The 11138-nt window shown below is 40.1% G+C and overlaps 1 non-coding gene across 1 annotated transcript; it reads left to right on the top strand.

Moving 5' to 3' along the window:
• The first annotated feature begins 6361 nt into the window (after positions 1–6361).
• Positions 6362–6525, top strand: LOC113910777. Its single transcript, XR_003516263.1, has one exon. It is a non-coding gene; the product is annotated as a U1 spliceosomal RNA (small nuclear RNA).
• The last annotated feature ends 4613 nt before the right edge of the window (positions 6526–11138 follow it).

The following is an 11138-nucleotide window of genomic DNA, read 5'->3' as shown; positions in this document are numbered from 1 at the left end:
GACCATTTCTCCTTATTTGTTAATAAACATCCACATAACGAATATCCATATGCATGGCAGACTCTGGTCTGAGACTCACTTTCCTTCCAAGAGGATAATCCTCACTGATCCCGTATTTCTTTGACAGTCACTATAAAGAACATAAAGTTGTGTATGACCAGATTGGTGAGATCAATCCACAAGACAGACCTGTATCAGACCACCAGTGAACATTTTGAAAATGTTTGTGTACTTTCATTGGATTGTTCTTCTAGATTGGGGCTACCTGTAAGGAATGAGATCCAATTTACCTACAGTTGGGAGAGGAAACACTATTTCTCCTTGTCATCTTTTTCTTATGGGAAGGAGAAATTATTTAAGTAATTCAAGGTCACTTGTGTCTCCAAAGTTTTCTCTCTCACCCTCTCACCTATGTCACCTCAAAGAACATTTGTAAACAGACAACTGAGTTAGGATGTCTGTTTTGAAAAATTATAGCTAACAAGTAAGTCCCAAGTCCAACTAACTCAGCACTGCAGTTTATTGAGGTTGCTTCTGTTCTCCTTGTTGGTTGATTCTGAACGTTGACTTGAATTTATTTTCAGTTTGCCCCCTCCTCACCCCCTATAGTTTCCTTATGGTTTGTAAGATTCAAAGTATAAGAAACTAGCTCTGGTGGTGACATCTGCTTCCCTCTCCATGTCATTTACCAAAGCATCACCTCTTTAGGATTAGTGGAATTACTAATCCTGTTCTGGGTTTATTTTCGAAAACCAAGCATATTGTATCTGGATCCTCATCATTAAGGAAGTGCCCCAGACTTAAAGTGGAACCTTTAAGAGTGTGTTAACAGAACAGTTATTGTAATGGAACAGATGAAAAGAGTAAAACTCCCTTTTCCCCCAGTTCATAAAATCAAAAGCAGAAACAAGTTAAGTGCCCTGTGACTCACTGTGGGTTCTGATTGCCTCCTTCTGTTTCTGCTCATAATCTTTGCCTGGGAGAGAGGCCTTCACATTTTTTATGTGGTCATCCAGAGAACACATATACCAAGAAGTATGCCTAAAGATGACCTTCTTTTGGTTGTCTGAGGCTTTGGGGTCTTACGTGATCCTTCTGTTGCTAAGGAGACCTGAGGAGAAAGGTTGGCCTGGTTTTCTTTCTTCAGAGAGCCTCAGATGAGCATAAACCAACCCACTCATGAGGAGTAAGGCACAAGCCACTTGGTTCAGCACTAACAGTCACACCCTGACTGGTCTCACCTGTGAAGGAAACAAACATCTATGCCGTGTGACTGTGAGGACTCCCACATCTTCCTTGACTAGTAAGTGGCTGCTGAAACTCAACCATCTGAGCTTTCCTTCTGCTGCTTAAGATTATAATTACTATGCAGATGTTTCTGGGACAGGGGAAAATGGGGAATGGGGTAGATGGAACCAACATTTGAAACCCTGCTTTGTGCCAGGACCTAAGCTCATTAGAATTTATATTTGCTAAGCATTTAATTCTCACCCCTCTGTCAGGTGAGCAGTGTCTCTCAACTAGAAAGGAGGGAATTGGGTCTCGAAGACAATCAGTTAGTAAATAGTGGATCAAGGATTTGAACCCAAACCTCCCTGACTCTGGAGTGCTTGACTTTTAGGAGTACACATAAAACTGCCACCAGTCATTCATAGTTGTGTATTGATTTGGAGAGGAATTCGCAGCACATCTGACTTGGAGAGTGTGAGAAGTGGAATGGTAACTGATAAAAGAAACATCTAGAGTAGCTGAAAACAATTCTTAGCTTCCTTGCAGTTTTGCTGCAGAGATTAGGTAGGGCTTTCTCTCCTCCAGGGCTCACACCTCTACTACCTGCTGCCTGATTCAAGTAAGGATGTTCTGAGGGAAAACAAAACAAAACAAAATCACCTCATTATGTGCAAAGAGCAACATCAAGCAAAAACCTGTCTTTCTAGTATTCCCCAAATAATGTCAATGATATATAGGAGTTTAGTAAATGAGGCATGAATTTGTGATAGAATAAACAGCTTATAACGTGCCACTGTGTAACTGGGATTTGGCAGCTTAACCAAACAAACATTTTGAGATTAGGAGACCAGAAAGGTGTCAAGAGAGACTTGAAAAGTGCCTCACACATTTGTATTTGTGTCAGTCACTCTTTAGATATGTTTTGAAGTTTGAAAGAACCGATGTGTCTGCCTTCTTTGGTGGAGAGAACCCTGGACTAGAAGGGAGAAGACCAGTGTGGGAGTCCCAGCCCTGCCACTTTTTAGCACTGCAGGGGAGCAACCAAGCAAGGCTGTGAGCTCAGGCAGAGTCCCAGCATTCACCAGATCCCAGAGGGTGCTCAGAGGGTGTTACACCACAGAGTTTGTCTTAACTTGAGACAGTGCAGCTGGGCTTTCATAGTCCAGTCAGTCATTCTTGGGCCAAGGGCTTTCAAGGAGCTGCTAAAAAAGAAAACAGACTCAAATCTGTGCTCTATCACTTACTAAAGCTGTTACCACAGGGAAATTTTACTTAATCTCTTAGTTTCCCCATCTCTGATCATCTTAGGCTAATTAGGCTCAAAGGAGAGAATGAATGTAAATGTCCATTTCCACGAACAGAGTAGGTACTCAGATTTGGTATTCTGAGCCTCAGTTTCCCATCTCTGAAATATTAGTCATAATAATTAAAGTATACAGATGAATAATATCATACATAGTAAGGTAAATTTTATTATTTCTTTCAGTTCAGATATCTGATGAAATCACAGCCTTGCCTACAATTCCTAATGTCTATACAGTGCTCTTGGGAGATGCTGAGAGACATTTTGTGGGACTGGAGGTGAAAGCAAATTGGTCCTAGGGGTGTGGCTATTGATTCCCTTACCTTAAATGTAGCAGAGCTTCAGACAAAGGCCTTTATAATTCCAGACCAGCCTGGGATGTTTATTTTCTATGAATAAAAATAATAGTGCATGATTTTTCTCTAAATACCTATCAAATCTTGGTCTTAGAATTCATCATGAGCCACAGAAGGGAGAAGCTTAACGTAAAAAAGTTTACAGAATGTGTTCTCATTTTGTCCCTGTATCTACTTTGCAATTTAAGGAGAATAACTGCTTCTGGAAACATATTTGGATGGAAGGCCATTTAGGGAAAACAATAGCAGTGATGAGGACTGTGTTGAACAGCCAGGATTTGGAATGAGGCTGACTCTGTTTCTATGTGCCTAGCAGCTCTGGAAGCAGGCACAGAGAATAGAAATAGCCCATGGCTAGAAGCATATCCAGGGCCACTGGGTCTACATCAAAAGGACCTAGAAACTGTCTAAAAACACAAGTGCAAATGAGAACTTTTAACACCTGAATAAAGGTCACCAACTGTTTAACCATCTCTGAGTCCTGGTGGCAGAATGTCAAGTCTGAAGAAAATGATGGTTTCCTTACTTGTGATGTGTACAGCTTTGGGAATTTGATGCTATAGATTATGTAAGTTTGACCTTAGGACAGACCAGTTACAACAGCAAAGAGGAAGTGTGCAGAGCAATTTAAATAGCTTTCATCTCTTCCTAGAGCAGAGTCAGGAGGCCCAATATGATTGTGCAAAGATGGTTGTCCTAAAGGCTTGTAGAATAACTGAGTTTCATCTTCATTCCATGGGGTGTGAAGTCCAAGGGCATCACCCACTTAACAGAATTCAGTATGGCAGGACAAAATAGATGTTTTCATAAATAGCACCTGAAGAAGGTATGCATATCTAGGAGCAATGAGTTCACTGGTGTGGCTGAAATAAAGGTGGGATAATAAGGATTTTAAAATATAAAGAGATAGGGGTAGAGCCAGACTAAGAATTTGTGCTTTATCTTACTGGGGAACCTCCAAAGACTTTGGGGATGTGAACTGGAATGAAGGAAGGAGATTAATCTGTCTCTGGCACATGAAATGATTTAGAACAGAGAGGAGGCTGAGGATAAGAAGACTGGTCAGGAAACAGTTTTGATAAACAAGGCTGAGAGTGCCTTGTTGGGTGGAAGGGAAAAGGAAGAAACACAGCATATTGAATGGAGCTGGGGAGGGGTTTGCCTGGGTACTTGTGTCTAGGTGAGAGATAGCAGGAACTAGCAGTTGAGACCAGCTCCCTGCCTCTGTGGAGGAGCCTGCAACAGACACAACTGGCCACCTGAAGGAAGCAGACAGCTTGCCAGAGTGAGTAAGTCCCCTAAGTAATAGGACAGAATTTTATGTCATGATTAGTAGACACCTGGAGAGGTTTCAGGCTCTGCTAACACCTTCAAGGAGATAAGCACTCCCAGCCAGGACCACGCCATCCTAATGATTTTTGGAGAACCCAGAAATGTAAAAATTTTCTCATTTTGCCTTAGTACCATAGCCCCTACCTCTAGAAAGATCCAGTTTCCCACATGCCGCTTCCTGTGCTTCCATACTTCTGGGGAGAAACTTCTTTACATTTGACATCTTTCACAACCCACCCTCTCTGAGGGACATCAACAGCTGGAATGTCACCAGGGCTCAGAGAATTCATACTACTGACAAGAGGCAAATGAGTTAATATTCATTTTGGGTTTCTATGACCGATGAAAGTGTATAAAGAATTTTTAATGTCGAAAGTAATGTGTGGGAGGGGGCGCCTGGGTGGCTCATTCGTTAAGCGTCTGCCTTCAGCTCAGGTGATGATCCCAGCGTCCTGGGATCGAGCCCCACATCGGGCTCCCTGCTCAGCAGGAAGCCTGTTTCTCCCTCTCCCTCTCCCCCTGCTTGTGTTCCCTCTCTCGCTGTGTCTCTCTCTGTCAAATAAATAAATAAAATCTTTTAAAAAGAAAGTAATGTGTGGGAAAAGTAAATCAGTTTGAAGGAAACATTCATATTTTTTCTGTGTAACCTTCTCAAAAGTAAGTATGAATTTGTAGCCATAACATCCATTAATGTGAGGAGAAATGAGTAATGAGAGGAGAAATAAAGTGCTTAGCATAATTCTCGGTTCATGACAAAAGAAATGGCACCCACTGTTGATCATGATTTAGAATGGTGGCATAAAATCCAAGAGAAGAGGTCTAACTTCTGTTAGACATTTAGGACTAAAGTTCATGAGAGAATCTGTGGTTGGAATGATGATTTGAAAGTAATCTGTGTAGCAGGAATAGTAGAAGTTATGAATGAAGGTTTCCATACTTGCCTGGAACTTGTATGTATGTTAACAAAATAGAGTCCTCAAACCCAGCTCTTAGGGATATGGAAGTAGTGGAGCAAGTAGATACAGGCTGGAAGCTGTTAGAAAGGAGGAAGATCCAGGACGATGTGGGGTCTTAGGAGTCAAGGGAGAAAATGAAGCCAAAGGTCTCACTGATTGAGAAACATAAAAAACTGGAAAGGCCACAAGAAAGCAGTTCAAAGATGCCTCTGGATACTGTCAATCACATCTTTTAGTGGTGGGCACTAGGAACTATGGACTGACATGCTCTAGCTAGAGCTCCCAGCAGGCAAGACTTCTGCCATTGCTTAATCCTATGTTTCCTGGGCCCTAAATCTGAAACTGTAAAATGAGTAGTATTTATTTAGTATTAGAACCATGTTCTGGGGATGCTTCTTCTGGAGCTGTTTTGAGACCACAGAACTGAAAAAGGTTTTGAGATGAAATGCTAGCCTTGTACCCAGGTTGGCCTGTCATTCTTTCCATTTAAAGCCACTGGTAATATGGTTGCAAGATGTATTTTGCCAATTTTTTAAAAGCCATTTTCTACTTTCCAACCACCAAAATATGTTGGGAGTGTCATAATTGTTTTTCTCTTTGGAACTTTAGAAAATATTGTTTTTATAATAGAAATAGCATTTCTTTAATTTTTTTTCTTTTTTTAATCGCCAACGGCTGCCTTACCAAACCACGGACTTGGCTCATTTATATTTCCAATTCTAGCTTGTGCTAAAATTTCTGGCAGATGAGTGTTGTGGGACTGCCGAAATATTTCTGAGGAGGTTTATCTCAGAGGCTAGTCAGAGGAAAGACTGAAAAATTAAAATGGACTTCAATGCATTAATTCAGATAAAGCATTTAGAATAGCGTCATGCACGTGGTAAGCATATATGAGTGCTGGTTATTATTACTAGGGCCTTCTAAGATGATGTAGCATCAGAGGCCAAAGCGGACCAAGAAAGGACACCTATTCTTATGATGAGATAAGTGCTCCCTAAGGATCCCAAACAAATGATTGTTGGAGTTTAAAAGACTTCCAGGAAGCTGTTGAAGGATGACAGCACCAGGGGTGATAGGCTAAGTTTGTAAAGGGATTGGCCAGTTGGCAGTTGGGTAAGCTTACCTACAAAATGTATCATGGAGTGAGAGGTGAAGGAGGTTAGGGTTATTAAAACCTAGTTATAATACTTACCTGGCAGGGGAGACACCATAATCAAGCAGGTGGTTTTCCCAGGGTGAGGCTTGTCCATTTCACTGCGGATGTGCTGACCCCTGCGATTTGCCCAAATGTGGGAAACTCGACTGCATAATTTATGGTAGTGGGGGGCTGTGTTTGTGCTCTTCCGTGGTAAAAAAGAATAAAATAAAAATAAAAATAAAATAATAAAAAAGTAAAACCTAGTTATAGAATCCACATCCTTTGAAAGTGGTTTTATCATAATTGAAATATAAAAGTACTTGGAATTAGCATAGAAAGAAAGTGTTGAGACCCTGAGCATGATGTTCAAGCATTTAGAAGTTGTCAAAAATGTGAAGAGAGATGAATAAGTGAGCCTCCATTTAGGGTTTTTTTCTGTGTCCCTTTATTTAATTGCTTTCACGGCTCCACATTTTCTTGAAGTAGGGCAATGTGATTGGAACATTTATGTATAAATGATATGGTTTCTGCAGATCATCAGTAAGTATTTGGACACCTGTTTGTACAAGAATTTGCTCTGAGATGTATGAAAATCACTGTCATAGTTGTTTTTGTGTCAATCATAAACTTCTCTCATTTAGATCATTGTGAAAGGTAGAAAAAATGTATCACAGAATGTCAGATAGGGGGAAGACAGAGAGTGCCCTCCCCAAATTTACAAGCTAACTCTGTCCAATCTAACCAATGAAATAATATGTCTAAGAGTCTTGGAAGAGAGTTGGGAGTACCAGACAAATGTTGAGTGAAGATGAAGGCAATAGGGGAAGAGTAGATAGGGTGTTTTGGAGTTAGTGAAACCTCCCTGCAGACTCACTATAGAACAAGACATGACTTAGATTCTTAAAAAATTGGTGATGAGAAAATAAGAACAACTTTCAGCAAACCTAGCCCACTCCTTACCTGGAACTCCAGTAGCCTTAAAGAGCCCAATCCCAGGGTAGAATCCCACCAAAGAAACAGCTAGTTCTCACAGGGAATGGTCATAACCCATCCTTTTGAAACAACCCCTAACCCTGTCATCCCTATCAGACATCCTAATGGATAGTAAAGATTTAAAACAAAACAAAGAAAGAGGATTATGGGCATGTTTTCGGACCTGCCAAACACAGAGGTAAAGATATCCAAAAAGCCCTTGGGACAGAACAAGGAAAACAGTGTTTAATGAAGACTATTCATGTCAGCAATTGGAAGATGAGGTTGTGAAAGTAGGTCAAGACCTAATTATAAAGGACCTTGAGACCTTAGAAATGAAAGCTCAGTGTTTTCTCTTGGCATAGGAAGTGAGTAAAAGATTTGTGAGCTAGAGCATGGATAAAATATTAAAAGATATATTTCAGAAAAACAACTCCTCTGATTGGTAGTGAGTAGGGTGGACTACAGTGGATAGGAAGACTCAAGACAGAGAAGAGAAAGCAGGCTGATGTTACTGCCATGGGTCATGCACAAGGACCTGGATTTCATGATGCTCTGAGGCTAGAAATAGGAGGTGTATTCTTAAACTAAAATCACATAGGTGTTCTTTTATTTTTTTTCCACTTTTTGTTATAGAAAGGATTCAGTCACATATACCACTAGAGAAAATAGTACAATGACTTCCCAGTAACTAATATTAAACTTCAATAATTTTCAGTATTTTTGCTGATCTTGTTTTATTTCTCTCTCCCTACAACTGTTTTTGCATGTATTTACTTTTAACTTTTTCTTTTGAAATAATTATAGGTTTATAGAAGAATTTCAAAAATAATACCAATAATTCACATATACCCTTCAGGCAAATTTCCCAAATGTTAAAATTTTGCCACATTTGCTTTAATTTTTTTCTCTCTCCCTTCTCTGCTCTTGGTCTCTCACTCTCTTATTATTATATGACAACTCTCCAGTTGTCTCGTGTTTGGCCAGTGGGAGCCCCTGCAACCTGGATCCTAGGTCCTCCTGACATTTCTCCAGCATTCTTTGAACACTTGTTCTTTTTTTAAACATAATACAATGTTCCAGGCCCATGTTGCACTTTCCATGCCACAAGCCTGGAATCAAACATTTCTTCAAGGACTCTGTTTCTTTCAGTGAAGAATGATATTTAGAAACCAAAATATGAGAATTAGAGGTGTGTGTGTATGTGTGTGTGTATTCTTAATTTCTTTTCCTGTTAGGATCTCTCAACAGACATAGCTAGAAAAAGTTATATGTACATTTATATCTGTAAATATATGTGTATCTATTTCTATATGTAAAATTGTGAGTTCATACTGATACCCCCAGTTTCAATCCAATACCACAGGGCTCATTCCATCCTCACCCCCTTTTGTAATTGTGATTTCCTTTTCCAACAATGAGAAACCTGACTCTTATCCACAGGATAAGTAAAATCACTCTTTTTATGAATTACCCCCATGACTTTATAGAATAACCCTGAATTTACACATAGCTTGCTCTTTTTGACCTGCTAGACTTTGTGAGGAAGTGGGGGGATGCCCACAACAAGCAAAATTTGACATATACATTCTTCCACATTTCTAAACACAAGGCAAACACAGGGTGAAATGTTTCCAGGGCAGTTAAGGACTAGAAACCTCACATCTGTCCTTGGATGGGAGTTTATTTTCTCAGACTAAATCTGGGTTTGACATTCCAGCTGCTCGCCCTTCCATGGCAAATGGATATGGAGAAGTCTGCCACCAGCCGCTGATGGAGAAAACAGCTGCCTTTAGAGGGGATAAGCCACAGAGGTGGTTGGATGTCCTCTCCACAGCCCCCATCTTCTCCCCCTCCTACAAATACAATATGCGTACATTTTCACACAAATGAAGGGAAAAGGACTTTTGTTTGTTACTAAGAAATCCTATTGGGAATGAGGAAATCTCCCTTAAGTAAATTATTTAGCCAAAGTTTTCCCTTAGATGGTAACTTGCATAAACATCAGATCAAGCATGATTATTTTGATTATTTGTGAGTTGTTGCCCATGTGGATTTGTTCAACTTCCTAAGAAGTTGGATGAGTGAGCACATGCTCTTGATGAGTTGACCACCACTTTATTCCGGTATGTTTGCCTGTAGAGGCCTATTTCCACTCATTAAACTGTGCTTATTAAGTATTTTCTATGTGTCAGACACTGTGTTAAAGAGACTTGAAGAGTCCATAGTCTAGTCACCAGGAACAGAAGTAGTAGGACCTCTTTCCCCTAGGTGGTAAGCCATTTCTGGTGGCCTTAAAACCAGCACCTGAAATGGTATGTTTTGGATGCTGGTTATCAGTTTTTCCTAATCCTTAACCAGCTACCTGACATCTCTTATGATGCCTGAAGTTCTACCATTAGTGCTTCTTTTGATTCCTTCCTAAAGGCTTTACATTCTTATAGAATCTCATATTACAATATAAGTACTTTCTCTAGCAGGGTCTTTGTCTTAAATCATTATACAGATGATATATTAATGGTATTAGTTAGCACTTAACCTGGAGCAAGGTCTTATGAGTAGGAACTCATAAAAAAGAAGTAAGGTCAATTAGAAGTTGAGGGCAGAGGATCCTAGCTGAAACCATTACCAGTTTAATAATTTTCTGTCTACAAAGATCCTCAGTTAACTGAGAACAGTTGATACCTTTTAAAATATTTTGTATAACCCAAAATATGTGCTTTGTTTTGTCACTTCATGAAAAAAAAAGAAATAAAAGGAGTCTAGTCAGCTGCTACAAAATGAAAACAGATCCCAAATTTAGATCCAGCTAATCTCCCACACACAATTTAAAAGGGATTGATTTTCTTATACTTTTATACTTACAAAATCTTCTACAATAAAATTAAATTATTTGGATTTCATAATAGAATGAGGGGGACCACCCAAAATAGGGACCCCCTATTGCCAAATTGTATGTTAGTTAGGATTCTTGATTGAAGTGACATAAACACAGTGTAGCTAGCTTAAGGGAAATGTATTAACTCATGGAACTGAAAAAGGTACACAGGTAGCTCTGGTTGGAGATAATTCTCATAGTTCTCTCAGGTGTCTGCATGTCTTGCAAGCAGAAATAATGGTTGACTTTATGGGGGACCTCTTCAGGAATATTTGTATATAGTGAACAGCTAGTGTCTCACTCTGGAACAAAGGGAAAGCAGGATTACTGCCCATTATAAAAGATCTGAGTTCCCTAAGCTCAGGTTTCTTTTGTAATGCAACTCACAGTGTGTATAGGGGTCAGTGGGTCCTCTTTACATTACTATGTGAGGACTGGGACTTGAGGGATAGGCACAAGGAAATGCTCACATGACACTCCGGCTACTATTAAGGCTGTGAGTAGTAAAAATCCTTTGTCTCTGAACCAAGAGTTTCATGTCTTCTACTTGGCCTCCATTAAACTAGCCGGCCAAATTTTTAGCTTGCAAGTAATATAAAACCTCAGACTCTTCACAGTTCTTGTCAACTCAAGGGATTGAAGAAAAGGCTACCTACTTGGACTAGGGTTTCATATTTATCCCCTCAGGACCATCTTTCTCTCCATATCTTCTGTGGGCTGAATGTTTATATCCCCCCAAAATCCATATGTTGAGACCTAATCCCCAATGTGAGGGCATTTGGGAGGTGATTAGATCACAAGGGCAGAGCCCTCATGAATGGGATTAGTGCCCATATAACGGAGGCCCAAGAGAATTTTCTCATCCCTTTGACCATGTGAGGACTGTGAAAAGATGGCTGTCCATGAACCAGGAAGCAGGTGGGCTCTCATCAGACACTGAATCTGCTGGCACCTTGATCATGCACTTCCCAGC

This window comes from Zalophus californianus, chromosome 6 (genome assembly GCF_009762305.2).
Source record: "Zalophus californianus isolate mZalCal1 chromosome 6, mZalCal1.pri.v2, whole genome shotgun sequence".
Classification (NCBI taxonomy): domain Eukaryota; kingdom Metazoa; phylum Chordata; class Mammalia; order Carnivora; family Otariidae; genus Zalophus; species Zalophus californianus.
The sequence above is the reverse complement of the archived record's forward strand: the minus strand, read 5'-3'. Positions and strand labels throughout refer to the sequence as shown.